At 37.2% G+C, this 18,303-nt stretch overlaps 2 pseudogenes; both read right to left on the bottom strand.

Annotated features, from left to right (window-relative positions):
- Nucleotides 1-8,175: 8,175 nt before the first annotated feature.
- LOC105496731 (deoxyuridine 5'-triphosphate nucleotidohydrolase, mitochondrial-like) lies at nucleotides 8,176-8,667 on the bottom strand (annotated as a pseudogene).
- Nucleotides 8,668-8,920: 253 nt separating this feature from the next.
- LOC105496740 (translationally-controlled tumor protein-like) lies at nucleotides 8,921-9,450 on the bottom strand (annotated as a pseudogene).
- Between the last annotated feature and the right edge of the window lie 8,853 nt (nucleotides 9,451-18,303).

Here is an 18,303-nt window from a genome sequence, read left to right as displayed (position 1 = left end):
AGGCTGGTTCAACATTCGCAAATCAATAAACATAATCCAGCATATAAACAGAACCAAAGACAAGAACCACATGATTATCTCAATAGATGCAGAAAAGGCTTTTGACAAAATTCAACAGCCCTTCATGCTAAAAACGCTCAATAAATTCGGTATTGATGGAACGTACCTCAAAATAATAACAGCTATTTATGACAAACCCACAGCCAATATCATACTGAATGGGCAAAAACTGGAAAAATTCCCTTTGAAAACTGGCACAAGACAGGGATGCCCTCTCTCACCACTCCTATTCAACATAGTGTTGGAAGTTCTGGCTAGGGCAATTAGGCAAGAGAAAGAAATCAAGGGTATTCAGTTAGGAAAAGAAGAAGTCAAATTGTCCCTGTTTGCAGATGACATGATTGTATATTTAGAAAACCCCATTGTCTCAGCCCAAAATCTCCTTAAGCTGATGAGCAACTTCAGCAAAGTCTCAGGATACAAAATTAATGTGCAAAAATCACAAGCATTCTTATACACCAGTAACAGACAAACAGAGAGCCAAATCAGGAATGAACTTCCATTCACAATTGCTTCAAAGAGAATAAAATACCTAGGAATCCAACTTACAAGAGATGTAAAGGACCTCTTCAAGGAGAACTACAAACCACTGCTCAGTGAAATAAAAGAGGACACAAACAAATGGAAGAACATACCATGCTCATGGATAGGAAGAATCAATATCGTGAAAATGGCCATACTGCCCAAGGTAATTTATAGATTCAATGCCATCCCCATCAAGCTGCCAATGAGTTTCTTCACAGAATTGGAAAAAACTGCTTTAAAGTTCATATGGAACCAAAAAAGAGCCCGCATCTCCAAGACAATCCTAAGTCAAAAGAACAAAGCTGGAGGCATCACGCTACCTGACTTCAAACTATACTACAAGGCTACAGTAACCAAAACAGCAGGGTACTGGTACCAAAACAGAGATATAGACCAATGGAACAGAACAGAGTTCTCAGAAATAATACCACACATCTACAGCCATGTGATCTTTGACAAACCTGAGAGAAACAAGAAATGGGGAAAGGATTCCCTATTTAATAAATGGTGCTGGGAAAATTGGCTAGCCATAAGTAGAAAGCTGAAACTGGATCCTTTCCTTACTCCTTATACGAAAATTAATTCAAGATGGATTAGAGACTTAAATGTTAGACCTAATACCATAAAAATCCTAGAGGAAAACCTAGGTAGTACCATTCAGGACATAGGCATGGGCAAAGACTTCATGTCTAAAACACCAAAAGCAACGGCAGCAAAAGCCAAAATTGACAAATGGGATCTCATTAAACTAAAGAGCTTCTGCACAGCAAAAGAAACTACCATCAGAGTGAACAGGCAACCTACAGAATGGGAGAAAAGTTTTGCAATCTACTCGTCTGACAAAGGGCTAATATCCAGAACCTACAAAGAACTCAAACAAATTTACAAGAAAAAAACAAACAACCCCATCAAAAAGTGGGCAAAGGATATGAACAGACATTTCTCAAACAAAGACATTCATACAGCCAACAGACACATGAAAAAATGCTCATCATCGCTCGCCATCAGAGAAATGCAAATCAAAACCACAATGAGATACCATCTCACACCAGTTAGAATGGCGATCATTAAAAAGTCAGGAAACAACAGGTGCTGGAGAGGATGTGGAGAAATAGGAACACTTTTCCACTGTTGGTGGGATTGTAAACTAGTTCAACCATTATGGAAAACAGTATGGCGATTCCTCAAGGATCTAGAACTAGATGTACCATATGACCCAGCCATCCCCTTACTGGGTATATACCCAAAGGATTATAAATTATGCTGCTATAAAGACACATGCACACGTATGTTTATTGCGGCACTATTCACAATAGCAAAGACTTGGAATCAACCCAAATGTCCATCAGTGACAGACTGGATTAAGAAAATGTGGCACATATACACCATGGAATACTATGCAGCCATAAAAAAGGATGAGTTTGTGTCCTTTGTAACGACATGGATGCAGCTGGGAACCATCATTCTTAGCAAACTATCACAAGAACAGAAAACCAAACACCGCATGTTCTCACTCATAGGTGGGAACTGAACAATGAGATCACTTGGACTCAGGAAGGGGAACATCACACACGGGGGCCTATCATGGGGAGGGGGGAGGGGGTAGGGATTGCATTGGGAGTTATACCTGATGTAAATGACGAGTTGATGGGTGCAGCACACCAACATGGCACAAGTATACATATGTAACAAACCTGCACGTTATGCACATGTACCCTACAACTTAAAGTATAATAATAATAAATAAATTAAAAAAAAAAAAAGACTTATGTAGAAAGGCCTAAACTGATCACTGACTTTTGGGGAAACTCTTCCCAGCTCCTACTGATAATGAAATCACTGGCCAATGTTGCACTGGTTCCCCTACAATATTCCCTCGTTTTTGGAGGGTCCTTAGGGAAGAGCATAATGGCTTTAATTTGACACTAGTTCCAGGTTCTAATAAGAAGATATTCAACTAAAACATAGCCATTTGCCTCCATATTTTAATGTAGCAAACAGCTCACAACTTCAGTATACTTTATTTAGATAAGAGGAAACAGTAGGGTCAATTACACATCTGGAATTTTAGAGAGGATGCTTTCTTTGTGAGCCAATATGGAAAGTTCAAATGAATTAATATGTGCTTGGAAATTTAAGTTTAGCTCTTCAATTTGCAGTGAAAATTACTAATACTTAAAAGAATTTTCATGACTATTTATTCTATATATATTATATTGAGAAAAAAATTCTAAATATAATCAAAATCTGTTCTTTGTCTGCCTTGGAAAGTTTTTTCCTCTGACCATCCAAGATAAGGGTGATCCAGCATTATGTCTGATACGTAATAGATGTCTACTGGATAATTGATTGATGCAATGCTCTGGGGATCCCAAACATAAGCCTGGCAGCGGGTAATGAAATGGAGAGAGAGGTGGAAAACAAAAGGGGAAAGGAACAGAAGAAGGGGAGAGAGGAAGAGGAGAGCTATATACAATGGGGCCTGATGCAGGATCTGAAAGGTCGTCTCAGGGAGTCCACTTAGTGGCATCTGTGATACAGGAGATATAATCCAGACCAAAGCAATCCCCTGATTCCAGGAAGGTCTGATTATAAAGCAACCTAAAAAACACCTAGTTGATAAGAATTTAAAGGAGGTAAGTTAGTCAAAACCTGCTCTCAAAATGTTTCAGATGTTTGTGGAACAGGCATTGCCAATTTCTCACACACATGCCAATTGAGTAGATTGTTTATGTCAAGCTTCATCAATATGAGGATTCAGTCTCATCCAGGGTATCGGCTGGACAAAGGATTAGCATTTTTTCTGAGCTAAGTGAGCTACACGTTTGCTGAAGGTATTCCAGATCCTGGACATGATGAAGTTGCCTGCTTGGGGAACTTGATAGGCTCCACAAGAGTTTATCCACTTCTTGTTTGTTTGTATATTCTCCTCTGCCAGAGATATTTCCAGAGTTATTATGCACAAAAATGAAATGCAACAGCCAGGAATTTCAGAACACTTGCCATGTTTTTAGATGTAAGACAATTTCCTTGAGAAAGGTCATTGGTCTGGCATGACGAGAACGTAATATATTTTGATGAATTACTTCTGTAAAGCCCTAATTCCTGAGATGCATACACTAGCTTGACTTGTGCCCAATCCTATCCTCTCAAGCTTTTCTGTGGCTACCAGCCTGCTGGTCTTTCCTTGCTCTCCTTTCCTCTGGTTTCCTGGAGTTGCGGTGCTGTAAGGAAGAAAGAATGCACTGCTTGTTTCTTGCCGTTGATGTTCAGCACAAGGGCTGGCATCACTGCCTGGTGCCTTGAGCTCAAGCCAGAGCATCACAGAAAAACATACAGACAAAAACATTGTTATAACCTTGATTTTGCAGTTCAAAATCAAGTGTGACTACGTCTGCCTAGTCTGCAGAGCCAAAATCCTTGGGTCCTACTTCTAAAAGTTCCCAAGCAGTAGAAGGGAGGGTATATGGAAGAAAGGATGACATCAGAATGTAACCACAGTTACATTCTCCCTGTAACCAGGAGCCAGTTCCAGCTGTAATTAGGTCCTCAGAAAACTGGTGGCAATTTTACACTGTATTCAGTGTCTTAACTTTAAAAACTTACTTTTTGCTAGATTATAATGAAAGACGGATTTCATTTTAAAAGTGCAACATTAGGAAATAACATGTGATGTGGAAGACAGTCACAATCGAATTAAATGTTACGATTTAAACTATGAAATTCTCCAGAATTTTAATGTGCACATGGCTCACTATTAGATCTTGCTAAATATGTAGGTTGTGACTCTGTAAGTCTGGGGTGGGACCTGAGATTCTGTATCTCCAACAAGCTCCCTGGCCAGGTCAGTGCTGGTGGTCTTGGGATCACATTTTCAAGCAAGCCTCTAGACTGCATTGGTTAAGAAAGGGTACATACTTGAAAGAACATGGCCTGCTTCCCAAGCCATTCAGCTGACTTAATGTCAAAAAGGAGCATCCTGGGCCAAGTGTGGTGGCTCATGCCTGTAATCCCAACACTTTGGGAGGTCGAGGAGGGTGGATCTCTTGAGCTCAGGAATTCAAAACCCGTGTGGGCAACATGACGAAACCCCAGCTCTACCAAAAATGTAAAAAATTAGCTGGGTGTTGTGGTGTAAGCCTGTAGTCCCAGCTACCTGGGAGGCTGAGGAGGGAGGATCCCTTGAGCCCGGGAGGCAGAGGTGGCAGTGACCCGAAATTGCCCCACTGCACTCCAGCCTGAGAAACAGAGGGAGACTCTGTCTCAGAAAAGAAAGAGAAGAAAAGAAGAAGAAAAGAAAAAGAAAGGAACATCCTACAGCAAATAGTTTAAATCACACTCTTTGATATCACTGTGATAAAATTCTAAAATAAAAGAACAATTAAGAATGAGAAAATGAAAATGACTACCAATAGTGAGGTAATTTAAACTCCTTGTTAGTAAGTTTGAAAATCCGGAAAAAAATATATATATAGCTTTTGAGAAGGATACAAATTTAAAAAAAGAAAAAAGAAAAAAAAGAAAAAGAAAAGAAAACTTGAGTAGGCAGACAATCTACAGAAATGTGTAACCCTGGAAAATATTTTTCAAGTTACCTAAGGCTAAATATCCTCCAAAGTACAAGGATTAGAGCGCTTTCCAGATGAAGTCTTTCAAATCTTCAAGGAATAAATATTTAAATGTTTGTTAAATTTTCCAGAGGAAAAAGGTGGAAAGATTTCCAATTATTTGTACAAAACCATGTAACACTGATTCTAAAACTTAACAGAAAACTATATCCCAATTTCACTCATAATTATTGATACAAAAATCCTAAATAAAACATTAGAAAATAAAGTCAAACAATATTTTAAAAGACCACAATCCCATGATTAAAGACAGTTTAGTCTGGGAATGTAAAGTTTGTTCAATATTAGCAAAACATCAAGTTGAAATGTCAAAAAGGAAAAAAGTTAATCAACTCAATAAATGATTTTCTTAAAAAATCAAATATCAATTATTTTGGGGGTGAGGGGCAGGGACAGCATCTCACTCTGTTGTCCACACTGGAACGCAGTGGCAGGATCAAAGCTCACTGCAGCCTCCCATCTCAGCTGGGACCTTGTAGTCCCAGCTGCTCAGGAGAAGTACTCAAGAGAAGCTGAGTAGCTGAGACTATAAGCAGGCACCACAACAGACAGCAGATTTATTTATTTATTTATTTATTTATTTATTTATTTATTTTTAGACACAGAGTGTTACTATGTTACCCAGGCTGGTCTCAAACTCCTGGTTTCAAGTAATCCTCCTACCTCAGCCTCCCAAAGCACTAAGATTACACACCTGAGCCACAATGCCCAGCCAATTCTTTTTTAATTAAAAAAAAAAAAAAACCAGGAATCAAAAGGTACTCGCTTATCATAATCAACCTATAACCAACTGATATTCATCAAAGTTAACAAAAATAGGCAATGGGGAAAGGACTTCTATTATCAATGGTGCTGGGAAAACTGGCTAACCATATGCAGAAAAAAACTAGGCCCATACCTATCACCATACACAAAAATTAACTCAAGATGAATGAAATAATTAAATGTTAAATCTCAAATTATAAAATTCCTAGAAGAAAACCTAGGAAATGTCCTTCTCAACATCAGCCATGGCAAATAATTTATGACCAAATCCTCAAAAGCAATTGCAAGGAAAACAAAAACTGATGAATGGGAACAAATTAAACCAAAGAGCTTCTGCACAGCAAATGGAACTCTCAACAGAGTAAATAGACAACCTGCAGAATGGGAGAAAACATTTGTAAACTATGTATCCAGCAAAGGTCTAATATCCAGAATCTATAAGAAACTAAAATAAATCAACAAGAAAAAAACAAAGTAACCCCATTAAAAAGTGAGCAAAGGACAGACACTTCTCAAAAAAGACGTAAAAGTGACCAACAAACATATGAAAAAATGCTTACATTACTAATCATCAGAGAAATGCAAATCAAAACCACAATAAGATACCATCTCACACTAGTCAGAATGGCTATTATTAAAAATTCAAAAAATAACAGACATTGGTGAGGCTGTGAAGAAAAGAGAACATTTATACACTGTTAGTGAAAATGTAAATTAGTTCAGCCACTATAGAAAGGACCCTGGGAATTTCTCAAGAGCTAAAACAGTGACCGTTTGACCTAGAAATCCCATTCCTGTGTATATAACCAAATTGTTCTACAAAAAAGTAACATATACTTCTATGTTCCTTACAGCACTATTCAAAATAGCAAGGACATGAAAACAACCTAGGTGCCCACCAACTGTGGATTGGACAAAGAAAGTATAGTGCATATACACTACGGAATACCATGTAGCCATAAAAAAGAATGAAATCATGTTCTTTGCAGCAACATGAATGCAGCTGGAGGCCATTGTCCTAAGCAAATTAATGTAGGAACAGAAAAGCAAGTATCACATGTTCTCACTCATAAGTGGGAGCTAAATCTTGACATAGAGTTTGGAACAATAAACACCAGGGACTACTATAAGGGAGAGAGAGGTAGAGTGGTGAAAATCTTCCTATTGGAAGTTGGGATCACTATCTGAGTGTTGGGATCAGTGGAAGTGCAAGCCTCAGCATCATACAATATACCCTTGTAACAAACCCACACATGTACCTCTTGAATCTAAAATAAAATGGAAATAAAAATAAAGAAATAAAATAAAAATAAAATATGACTGCATAAAGTAATAATTAGATAAGCCTATAATGTTTAAAGATGTAATTTATATAACAATGGTAACATAAAAATGGGGCCATAGAACAAACATATAGTGGCAGAGTTTTTGTATATTATTGACATTAAATTGGTATTAATCCAAAGTGCTTGTTATAATTGCTAATTATAATCTCCAGGGCACCCACTAAGAAAATAAGTCAAAAATATAGTAAAATAAAAAAAGAAGGGGAACTAAAATGTTACAATAAAAAATATATATGTAACAAAAAAGAAGGCAATAATGAAAGGCTAGAGGAGCAAAAAAGGGCATAAGAGAAATATATAAGACAAATCGTAAAGTGGCAGATATAAATATTTTCATATCATAACTGATAATCCATTAAATGTAAATGGATTAAATTAAAATGGATTAAAATTCCAATCAAAAGGCAGAGATTGGAAAATAGATTTAAAAACATGATCCAGCCATATGCTGTCTACAAAATATATAATTATTTTAAGCAAAAATTATTTATTTTATTTTATTACTATTATTTTTTTGAGATGAGGTTTCGCTCTGTCACCCAAGCTGCAGTGCAGTGTCTCAATCTCTGCTCACTGCACCCCCGGCATCCTGGGTTCAAGCAATTCTCCTGCCTAAGCCTTCTGAGTAGCTGGGATTACAGGCACGTGCCACCACGCCTGGCTAATTTTTTTTTTGTTTTTAGTAGACGCGGGGGTTTCAGCATGTTGGTCAGGCTGGTCTTGAACTCCTGACCTCGTGATCCACCCGCCTCGACCTCCCAAAGTGCTGGGATTACAGGCATGAGCCACCAAGCCCGGCCTATTTTTAAGAAAAATGTATAATTTCTCATTTTCTACTCTTGGCATAAATTTTAATTATTTCCAGTGGAACCAAAACCTCCTAAACCCCTTTCAGTGTCATCCAAAGCTTGAACTTCTTCTGTTTCTAGATTTAAAAAAAAAAATCCATTCAGAACTGAACTGTGCAATTTGATCACTGTTTTTGACTTCAAACTTTGCCAAAATTAAACAGTACAACACCAATATTTCCTCTATAATTTTCATCTATGACACCAGCTCCTACATCAATAAAGTGTTTTGCAGCCAAGCCAGACCATGGAACTACTCTTCCATAACACCCAGAGAAGGAAGAGCTATCTGAATGTCTGTTTTCATGAGTGCTTTCTCCATAGGTGGTATTGTCTAATCATGGGCATTGTACAGGTTGTAGCCTGCACTTCTCACAGACCCTCAGGTTGGAGCCATGGCATGCTCAGAGAGCTGGGCAAGGCACAGCTGCATGCCCCTCTCCTCCACAGGCCAGTCAATTTGCTGGGGGAAGCGGTGAGTGTTTCTTCAGAGCAGGTTATGACAGAGCAAGAAGGCAAGCAAGGAGAAAGCCCAGAGAACTAGAGAGCACAGGATTGACACCATGGCAGTGAACCGGCCAAAAATGTCAACACATACTTTTGATTCAAAAACGTTTCTTTCTTTTTTTTTTTTTTTTTTTTTTTTTTTTTTTTAGTATAAATGCTTTTTTTGTAGACCACCTACATGACATGTTTTTCTTAAAAACAATGCCTCCACTCCAAATCACGGTCAAAATAAATGAAGAGCTCAAGATGACATCAGTCCCATTTGTCTTAAGTCCTGGTGTTGTGTGGCTGACAAGCAGAAGTCTGTTATGATGACAGGTAATAGATCCAAAGTAATTGCCAAATTTGTTAATATTTTTTCCATCTCTAAGCCATCCTTAAAGGAAATCACATATGGGTTATGCCAACCTCACGGTAGTCCTGTGGAGCAACCATGCCATCTGGATTCATGTTTTCACCCATAAAGAACCAGTAGCTTTTGAAATTAGCAAGGATGTGCTTGATTTGTTCTGCAGCCCCTGTCATAAAAGGTTTTACCCTTTCTGGTCTCTGTTCTTCAAGTTTGCCATTGGTTGATTTCATATAATCTTTGGTGTATTATACTTCTTGTAGACTTGCTTTCGTGAAGCTTGTTTCCTGCAGATGATGGTTCATGACAGTATGCATACCAGTGATTACTGTGCTTTCGGTACCTTTGCTTTCAGTGCCTTCGGCGGAGGCATTTCCACCAATGAGCGAGTCATCAATGTTACCTTCTGTCCTACTTACCATCTTCCCTCCACCTCCAGGCAGAGCCCATCCACAGTCTCCCAGATCTTGTAAATGTGGGAGAACATCTCATCATGGCTGATGAAGTCCCAGTAGATAAATCATGATGGCGGCTGAAGGGAGACGATGGCATCTCTAGCTTAGCAGGAGCCCACAGCTAGGAGTGAGTGGGGTGCAGCTTGAGCAGCGCTCCAAGGGAGCGGGGAGCGGCAGAAAAGAAAAACCAATTTCAAAAACCAAAGCAAGAAAATAAAAGGATGGTAAAGGGGATATAATGCATAAGGTAACCAAAAGAGAGCTGGAGTTTCTATATTAATATCGAACAAAGTAGACTTTAAGAAGAACATTTTGTAATGATAAAAGAATAAATTCATCAGAAATAAGAAAAACAATTATAAATGTGTGTACATGTGACAACAAAATCTAAAAATACACGAAGTAAAAACTGACAGAACTGTAAAGAAAATACTAAATTCAGTAACAACAATCGGAAACTTCAATACCTCACTTTTAATAATGGATATAACAAGGAGACAGAAGATCAAAAAGAAAATAAAAGGCTGAAACAACACTTGAAGTAAACCCAGCAGACATCTAAATAACACTACACTCAACAACAGAATATACAGTCTTTCCAAGTGCACATGGAACATTCTTCAGGATAGATGACATGTCGGACCACAAAACCAGCCTCCATAAATTAAAAAGGATTTACATCATGTAAAGAATGTCCTCCGACTACAATGGAATAAAATTAGAAATTAACCAATGAACAAAATTTAGGAAATTCACAAATATGTAGAAATTAAGCAACACACTGCTAAAACAAACAAACAAACAAACAAAAACCAATGGATTAAAGAAGAAATCACAAAGGAAATTAGAAAGTACTTTGAGATGAATGAAAATGAAAAAAACAAACAAAAAAAAAACATGACTCATGGGATACATTGAAGGCAGTGTTTAGAGGGAAATTTATTACTCAAAATGCCCATATTTTAAAAAATAGCAAACTCAATAGCAAAAAAATAGAAATAACCCTATTAAAAATGGGCAAAGAATTTAAATAGACATTTTTCAAAAGAAGATATACAAACAGCCAACAGGAATATGAAAAAATGTTCAATATCAGAGAAATACAAATTAAAACCACAATGATACATCATCTCATACCTATTAGAATGGCTATTATCAAACACACGAAAAATAACAAGTATTGATGAAATTCTCAGGAGAAAATATAGGAGTAAATATTTATGTCTTAGGACCAAGCAATGGTTTCCTGGATATGAAACCACTTTTTATAATATTAAAAGCTTTTGTGCTTAAGGGACACTATCAAGAAAGTGAAAAGACAATCCACATAATGAGAGAAAATATTCGCAAATCATGTATCTTATAAGGAGTTTGTATCCAGAATACATAAACAACTCTTACAACTCAACGACAAAAACATAAATAACTCAGTTTTAGAAATACAAAAAGGATTTAGTAGCCATTTCTCCAACTAAGATATACAAATGGCTAATAAGTACATAAAAAGATGCTCAAAATAATTAGCTGTTAGAGAAACGCAAATTATAACCAATGAGATATAACTTCATAACCACTAATACTTTGCAAAACAATTTGGCAATACCCTTTCCTTAAGATGTAGAAACCTTGAGTTTCTACATAAATCAGTCATTCCGCTCCTAGAGAGAATTGAAAACATATGTTCACACAGAAACCTTTCCTAGAATTTCATAATAGCATTATTCATAACAGGCAAGAAGTGAAAAGAATCCAAATGTCAATCAATTGATGGATGAATAAATACAATGTTTTATATTCATACAATGGAATATTATGCACCCATAAGAAGGAATGCAGTACTGATACACACTATAACCTGGATGAACCATGAAAATATTATGCTAAGTGAAAGGAGTTAGTCACAAAGAACTGCATATAGTATGAATCTACTTATATTCAATTTCTGGAATAGGGAAATTCATAAAGACAGAAAATAGATTGCTAATTTCCTAGGTCTAGAGAAGATGGGGAGAAATGTAGAGTGACTGCTAATGGGGGTTTCTTTAGGGGGTGACAAAAATGTTATAAAATTGACTTGGTGATAGTTGTACATCTTTGTGGATATAGTAAAAACAACTGAATTGTACACTTTAAAAAAGGTAATTTTATAGTATTTGAATTACATTTCAATAAAACTATTATTTAAACATAGAGTTACCATTGCGTGCTAAGTAACCTTTCTATCTCTTTTGAAGACCCAGGTTCTCAGGCACAATGGTCTGGGACAGGTTGAAGGTTATAGGGCTGAGACAATAAAATCAGGTTAATCTTATATTAGTAATTCTCATGAAAATGAGATTATGTTGCTGGTCTATTTTAAAGCTTGTCCTTTAGCTTCTCTCAGCTAAGGGAAATCAAAGGCTCCACAATTTTGTAAAAATACACGGAAGCCTATGGAAGTGCTACAGATGGGTTCATAATTAAAGCAAGGTGATTTATTCATCTACCAGTTCTGTGAACTTTAGCAAGACATACACTCAAATCTTTGACTGTACCTTCTGTAAAATAGAGATTTAAAAAGTACTTACTGTACTTCATAGTATTGTTGAGATAATTAAATGAGATTTAATAGATAAACAATGCCAGGCACATGGAAAAGATATGATGGATGCTAGCTGCCCTTAAAGATATATGTTAATTCATGCACACATATGTTTATTGCAGCACTATTCACAATAGTAAAAGCTTGGAACCAACCCAAATGTCCATCAGTGGTAGACTGGATTAAGAAAATGTGGCACATATACACCATGGAATACTATGCAGCCATAAAAAAGGATGAGTTCACGTCCTTTGCAGGGACATGGATGAAGCTGGAAACTATCATTCTCAGCAAACTATCACGAGATCAGAAAACCAAACACCATATGTTCTCACTCACAAGTAGGAGTTGAACAATGAGAACACATGGATACAGGGAGGGGAACATCACACACCAGGGCCGGTCCATGGATTGGGGGCTAGGGGAGGGATAACATTAGGAGAAATACCTAATGTAGGTGATGGGTTGATGGGTACAGCAAACCACCAGGGCACGTGAATGCCTATGTAACAAAACTGTACGTTCTGCACATGTAACCCAGAACTTAAGGTATTAAAAAAAAAAAAGATATATGTGAATTATTCTGCAGAGGGAAGGGGGAAACTCAGGCATGGTAATGTCAGTCTTCCTTACATATCAGCTGGGTTCCCTTTAATGGGAGAGAACAGGCTGCTCAACTCCCCACAAAAATGTTCCTTGAGTGCAATTAGTACCTACCACTACTTCCAGTACTTCCCGGTCCATCATTCTACGGACAGATGCATCAGCCTACCCAGCTCCTGCCCACTGTCATTCGACGAAGCATCTTTTCCAGGCCTGCCCAATCCATTCCTGTATCACCAGAGAGCAAGCTCTTTGGAAACTGTTTTGCAAGTTTGGGAGAGCAGATTATTATATTGTCTCTTTTGACATAGAATGAGGAATTATGCCACAGAAGAACCAAGACTCTTGCCCAAGGTCTCAGATAGTGTGCTGTTTCTAATACGTGCTTCCTCCCAGTCAAAAGAGATAAAAATGTATTAAAGTTTGACTCAACGAGATTAGAGAGCCAGATGGATCCGGATATGCTGAACTAGGCAAAGGATTTTCTCTCTCTCTGCGTCCTCAACTTTGAAAAGTTGCTGTGAGAATTAAATAAAACAATGAAAGTAAAGTGTTGACCATAGAGCTTACCTCTCCTCATATTTCCTATAGCTTAAAAAAGTATGTGTTACATATATACTTTTTGAAGCTGCCTTTGCAAACATTATAACAGTGAGAAAATTATGACAGTGAAAGAGATCCGATCTAACCAACCCCCATCTTGCCTTTAACCTCCAAACTGCTCTTGGTCATTCTTGGGCTTAGACCAACCAAGCTAATTTTGGGAGACCTTTATAGTTTAGATGATAATAGTCCTTCCCCAAAACTAAACTGCCTTTGTAAAGCTAACGAAAGGCCACCAGGTTAGAGTGTGAGGGGTCTAAATTCTGCTAAGGAGTAGATATAAACAATTACCAGCCATTATCCGAGAGGTCACAAGACTTGTAACTTCCCCCATTACTCTTGCAGATAACATCACTATTGTAGACCCTAGGATTGGCCTTTTGAGATGTCTTTTCAGGTGTTTGTATTTCTGATGACCTGTGTGTCCACTCGGACCCACCAACTACTGCCAGCTGGTCCTGTGGCCTCACCCAGAAGCCGACTCCCTGGCCCACTAAACTATCCTTGAAAAACCGTAGCCTTCAAATTTTCTGGGAGATTGATTTGGGTAACAACTCTGTCTCCCATGTGGCATGGCCGGCCTCATGTCAATTAAACTCTACTGCAATGCCATGGTCTCGGTGAATTTGTTTTGTTTTTGCAGTGGGCAGGAAGAACTCACGGGGCAGTTACATTTTCTTCAAAATGTAGTAGATAAAAATATATAACTATGTTTTTTCCACAAGTGGTTACATTCTTTCAAATTTCTAATTTTCTGATGGAAAAAGGGGAGCATTACAGAATAAAAGGTAGCTTGCTTCAAATGGGAATTGGACTGTTAATGATTATTAATATACAAATGTGAGAAAAAAGCTTCATCTTTGGAGCACTATACTTCTGATAATTGTTTCCGGAACAAGTGAAATCCTCATTTTTCTGCAACAGCTTTAGGGCAGGCTAACCTGTAAATTTCTTTTTAAATAACTGTTGAGTCTATTACAAAGAGTTCTAAATTTGCTAGGCAGTGCGGCCCACATATATTCTTGGGATAACAAAGCACACTGTGATTCTTTGGCCTCTAACCTCTCATAAAACGTACCAGAAAAATGATGTAAGGTTTCTGAAATCCCCCTATTTCTATTGGGGAAAAGGCTAGAAATGACTCTTTGCCAATTGTGTGATAAGTTTAAGAAATAATATTTTTTGAACTTTTAGGTTCAGGGATACAGGCGAAGGTTTGCTATATAGGTAAACTCATGTCATGGGGGTGTGTTATACTTGTTATTTCATCACCCAGGTATTAAGCCTAGCACCTGTTAGTTATTTTTCCTGATCATCTCCCTCCTCCCACCTTCCACCCTGAAGTAGACCCTAGTGTGTGTTGTTCCCTTCTTTGTGTTCATGGGTTCATCATTTATCTCCCACTTATAAGTGAGGACATGTGGTATTTGGTTTTCTGTTCCTGCGTTAGTTTGCTAAGGATATGGTCTCAAGCTCCATCCATGTTCCCACAAAAGACATTATTGCATTCATTTTTATGGCTGCATAGTATTCCATGATGTATATATACCACATTTTCTTCAACCAATCTGTCACTGATGGACATTTAGTTTGATTCCATGTCTTTGCTATTGGGAATGGTGCTGCAATGAACATTTGCCTACATGGATCTTTATGATAGAATGATTTATATTCCTCTGGGTATATACTCAGTAATGGAACTGGTGGGTAGAATGATAGTTCTGCTTTTAGCTCTTTGAGGAATCACCATACTGTTTTCCACAATGTTAGAACTAATTTACACTACCACCAACAGCGTATAAGTGTTCCATTTTCTCCACAACCTAGCCAGCATCTGTTAGTTTTTGAGTTTTTAATAATGGCCATTCGGACTGGTGTGAGAGGGTATCTCATTGTGGTTTTGATTTTCATTTCTCTAATGAACAGTGATATTGAGCTTGCATTCATGTATTTGTTGGCTTCTTTTGAAAAGTGTCTGTTCATGTCCCTTGCCCACTTTTTAATAGGGTTGTTTGTTTTTATCTTGTAAATTTGTTTAAGTTCCTTATAAATGCTGGATATTAGATCTTTGTCAGATGCATAGTTTGCAAATAATTTCTCTCATTCTGTAGGTTTCTGTTTACTCTGTTGATATTTTATTTTTCTGTGCAGATGCTCTTAAGTTTAATTAGACCTCATTTGTCAATTTTTACTTTTGTTTCCATTGCTTTTGGTGTCTTTGTCATGAAATCTTTGTTCCTATGCTCAGGGTGGTATTGCCTAGGTTGTCTTCCGGGGTTTTTATAGTTTTAGGTTTTACATTTGAGTCTTTAATCCATCTTGAGTTGATTTTTATATATGGTGTAAGGAATGGGTCCCACTTCAATCTTCTGCCTATGGGTAGCCAGTAATCCCAACATCATTTATTAAAAAGGGAGTCTTTTCCCCATTGCTTGTTTTTGTCAGCTTTGTTGAATATCAGATGTGTGGCCTTATTTTGGGGCTCTCTATTCTGTTCCATTGATCTATATGCCTGTTTTTGTACTAGTACCTTCCTGTTTTGGTTACTGTAACCTTGTAATATAGTTTGAAGTTGAGTAACATGATGACTCCTGCTTTGTTATTTTTGCTTATGGTTGCTTTGTCTATTTGGGCTCTTTTTTTGGTTCCATATGAATTTTAAAATAGTTTTTTCTAGTTCTGTGAAGAATGTAGTTCAATGATAAGAATAGCATTGAATCTGTAAATTGCTTTGGGCAGTATGGCCATTTTAATGATATTGATTCTTCCTATCCATGAGCATGGGATATTTTTCCACTTGTGTGTATCTTCTCTGAAGAAATGATATTTCTTTTTAACATTTTGAAGCATATCATTGAAAAATTGGCAACGTAGAGGTTCCCCTTTACTACACAACTGATTGAAATTGCAGGCCATCTCCTTAAATAGCCAACTCCTTGTTTTTTTTCACTATGTTCTTGCTGTTGACATAAAAAAATAATTCTTGTATTTTTTAGTCCTTCTTGGAAATTACAAATGCTGTCAGTATTTTGAAATTTTATTTCCTTTTTTATTGATATATACATATTTTGAGGGTACATGTCATATTTTGATACTTGTGTACAGTTTGTAATGATCAAATCAGGGTAATTGGAACAGCCATCACCTCAAACATTGTACTTGTGTTGAGAACACTTAAGTCTTCTCCTCTTGTTTTTTTGAAATATACAATAAAGTATTAACTATAATTTCCCTACTGTACTATGGAATACTATAACTTACAGCTTCTGTCAAGGCATTTGAACCAAAGCAACTCCATTTTAATAGGAGCTGGGTAAAATGAGGCTGAAACTACTGGGATGCATTCCCAGATGGTTAAGGCATTCTAAGTCACAGGATGAGGTAGGAGGTCAGCACAAAATACAAGTCATAAAGACCTTGCTGATAAAACAGGTTATGTAAAAGAGTGAGCCAAAACCCACCAAAATCAAAATGGCAACAAGAGTGACCTCTGATGGCCCTCACTGCTACACTCCCACCAGCGCCATGACAGTTCACAAATGCTGTGGCAACATCAGGAAGTTATCCTATATGGACTCAAAAGGGGAGGCATGAATAATCAACCCCTGTTTAGCACATCATCAAAAATAACCATAAAAATGGGTAACCAGCAGCCCTCGGGGCTGCTCTGTCTATGGAGTAGCCATTCATTTATTCCTTTAATTTTTAATAAACTTGCTTTCACTTTGCACTGTGGACTCACCCTGAATTCTTTCTTGCACAAGATCCAAGGACCCTCTCTTGGGGTATGGATTGGGAACACTGTCCTGTACCACTTCTATCTAACTGTATGTTTGTGCCCCTTAATTAAGTTGAAAATGGTTTTTAAGAAACAAAGAAGAAAAAAATGCCAAACGCAATTTTGCCTGGAAAGAAATACTTTGTGCAAATGGAGCACTTGTGAGGTTTGTCACATATCCTGTTTTGTTACTTTCATAAAAAAATAAAACCTCCTCAGGTCGTTATCATTCATTGCTCCCTACACAGACAAGCCCTGATAAGGAAGACTCCTGGTATCCTGAAGTTTTTCCATAGCCATAGAGTCAATACCCTTATCAGAAGCAGATCTCTGAGTTACTGCATTTTGAAAAAATTTTGTCAGAAAATGAGAACATCTTGGAGAGTGCTTCTCTACCACTTATAAGAGAGAAAACCTTAAAAGAGAGAAAAACTATAAGTAGAAGTTATACTTTTTCTAAGAGAAAAAGAAAACATTCTTGTTTCACTATGAAAAAAAATTATCCTGTCAGCTTTTTATAATTACATGAAAAAAATTAATCTTTTATATTTTTTAAGCAAGGGGAATAATCTACCCCTTGTTTAGCATATCATCAAGAAATAACCATAAAAAAGGCAAATAGCAGCCCTCAGGACTGCTCTGTCTGTGGAATAGTCATTCTTTTATTCCTTTACTTTCCTAATAAACTTGCTTTCACTTTACAGACTCTCCCTGGATTCTTTCTTGTGTGAAATCCAAGAACCCTCTTTTGGGGTCTGGATCAGGGCTCCTTTCCTCTAACAGTATCATACAAGTAGTTTCACAGCCCTAAAAATCATCTGTGCCCCACATGTTCCTTCTTTGCTCCAAACCCCTGGCAAACACTTAGCCTTCTACTGTCTCCAAGTTTGCCTTTTCCAGAATGTCATATATATCATACAGTAGGTAGCCTTTTCAGATTAGCTTCTTTCACTAGTAATATGCATTTAAGTTTCTTCCATGTCTTTTCATTTTTTGATAGCTCATTTCTTTTTAGCACTAAATAATATTTCAATATACCATTGTCTGGATGGACCACAGTTTATTCATTTACCTAATAAAGGACATCTTGTTTGCTTCCAAGTTTTGGCAATTATGAATAAAACTGCTCTAAACAGTTCATCCGCAGGTTTTTGTGTGGACATAGGTTTTTAACATATTTGAGCAAATATCAGGGTGATCAGTTGCTGGATTGTATGGTAAGGATATGTTTATTTTTCTAAGAAATGCCAAACTG

This window comes from Macaca nemestrina, chromosome 5, assembly GCF_043159975.1.
Source record: "Macaca nemestrina isolate mMacNem1 chromosome 5, mMacNem.hap1, whole genome shotgun sequence".
NCBI classification, from domain to species: domain Eukaryota; kingdom Metazoa; phylum Chordata; class Mammalia; order Primates; family Cercopithecidae; genus Macaca; species Macaca nemestrina.
This window is presented reverse-complemented; position numbering and strand designations above follow the sequence as displayed.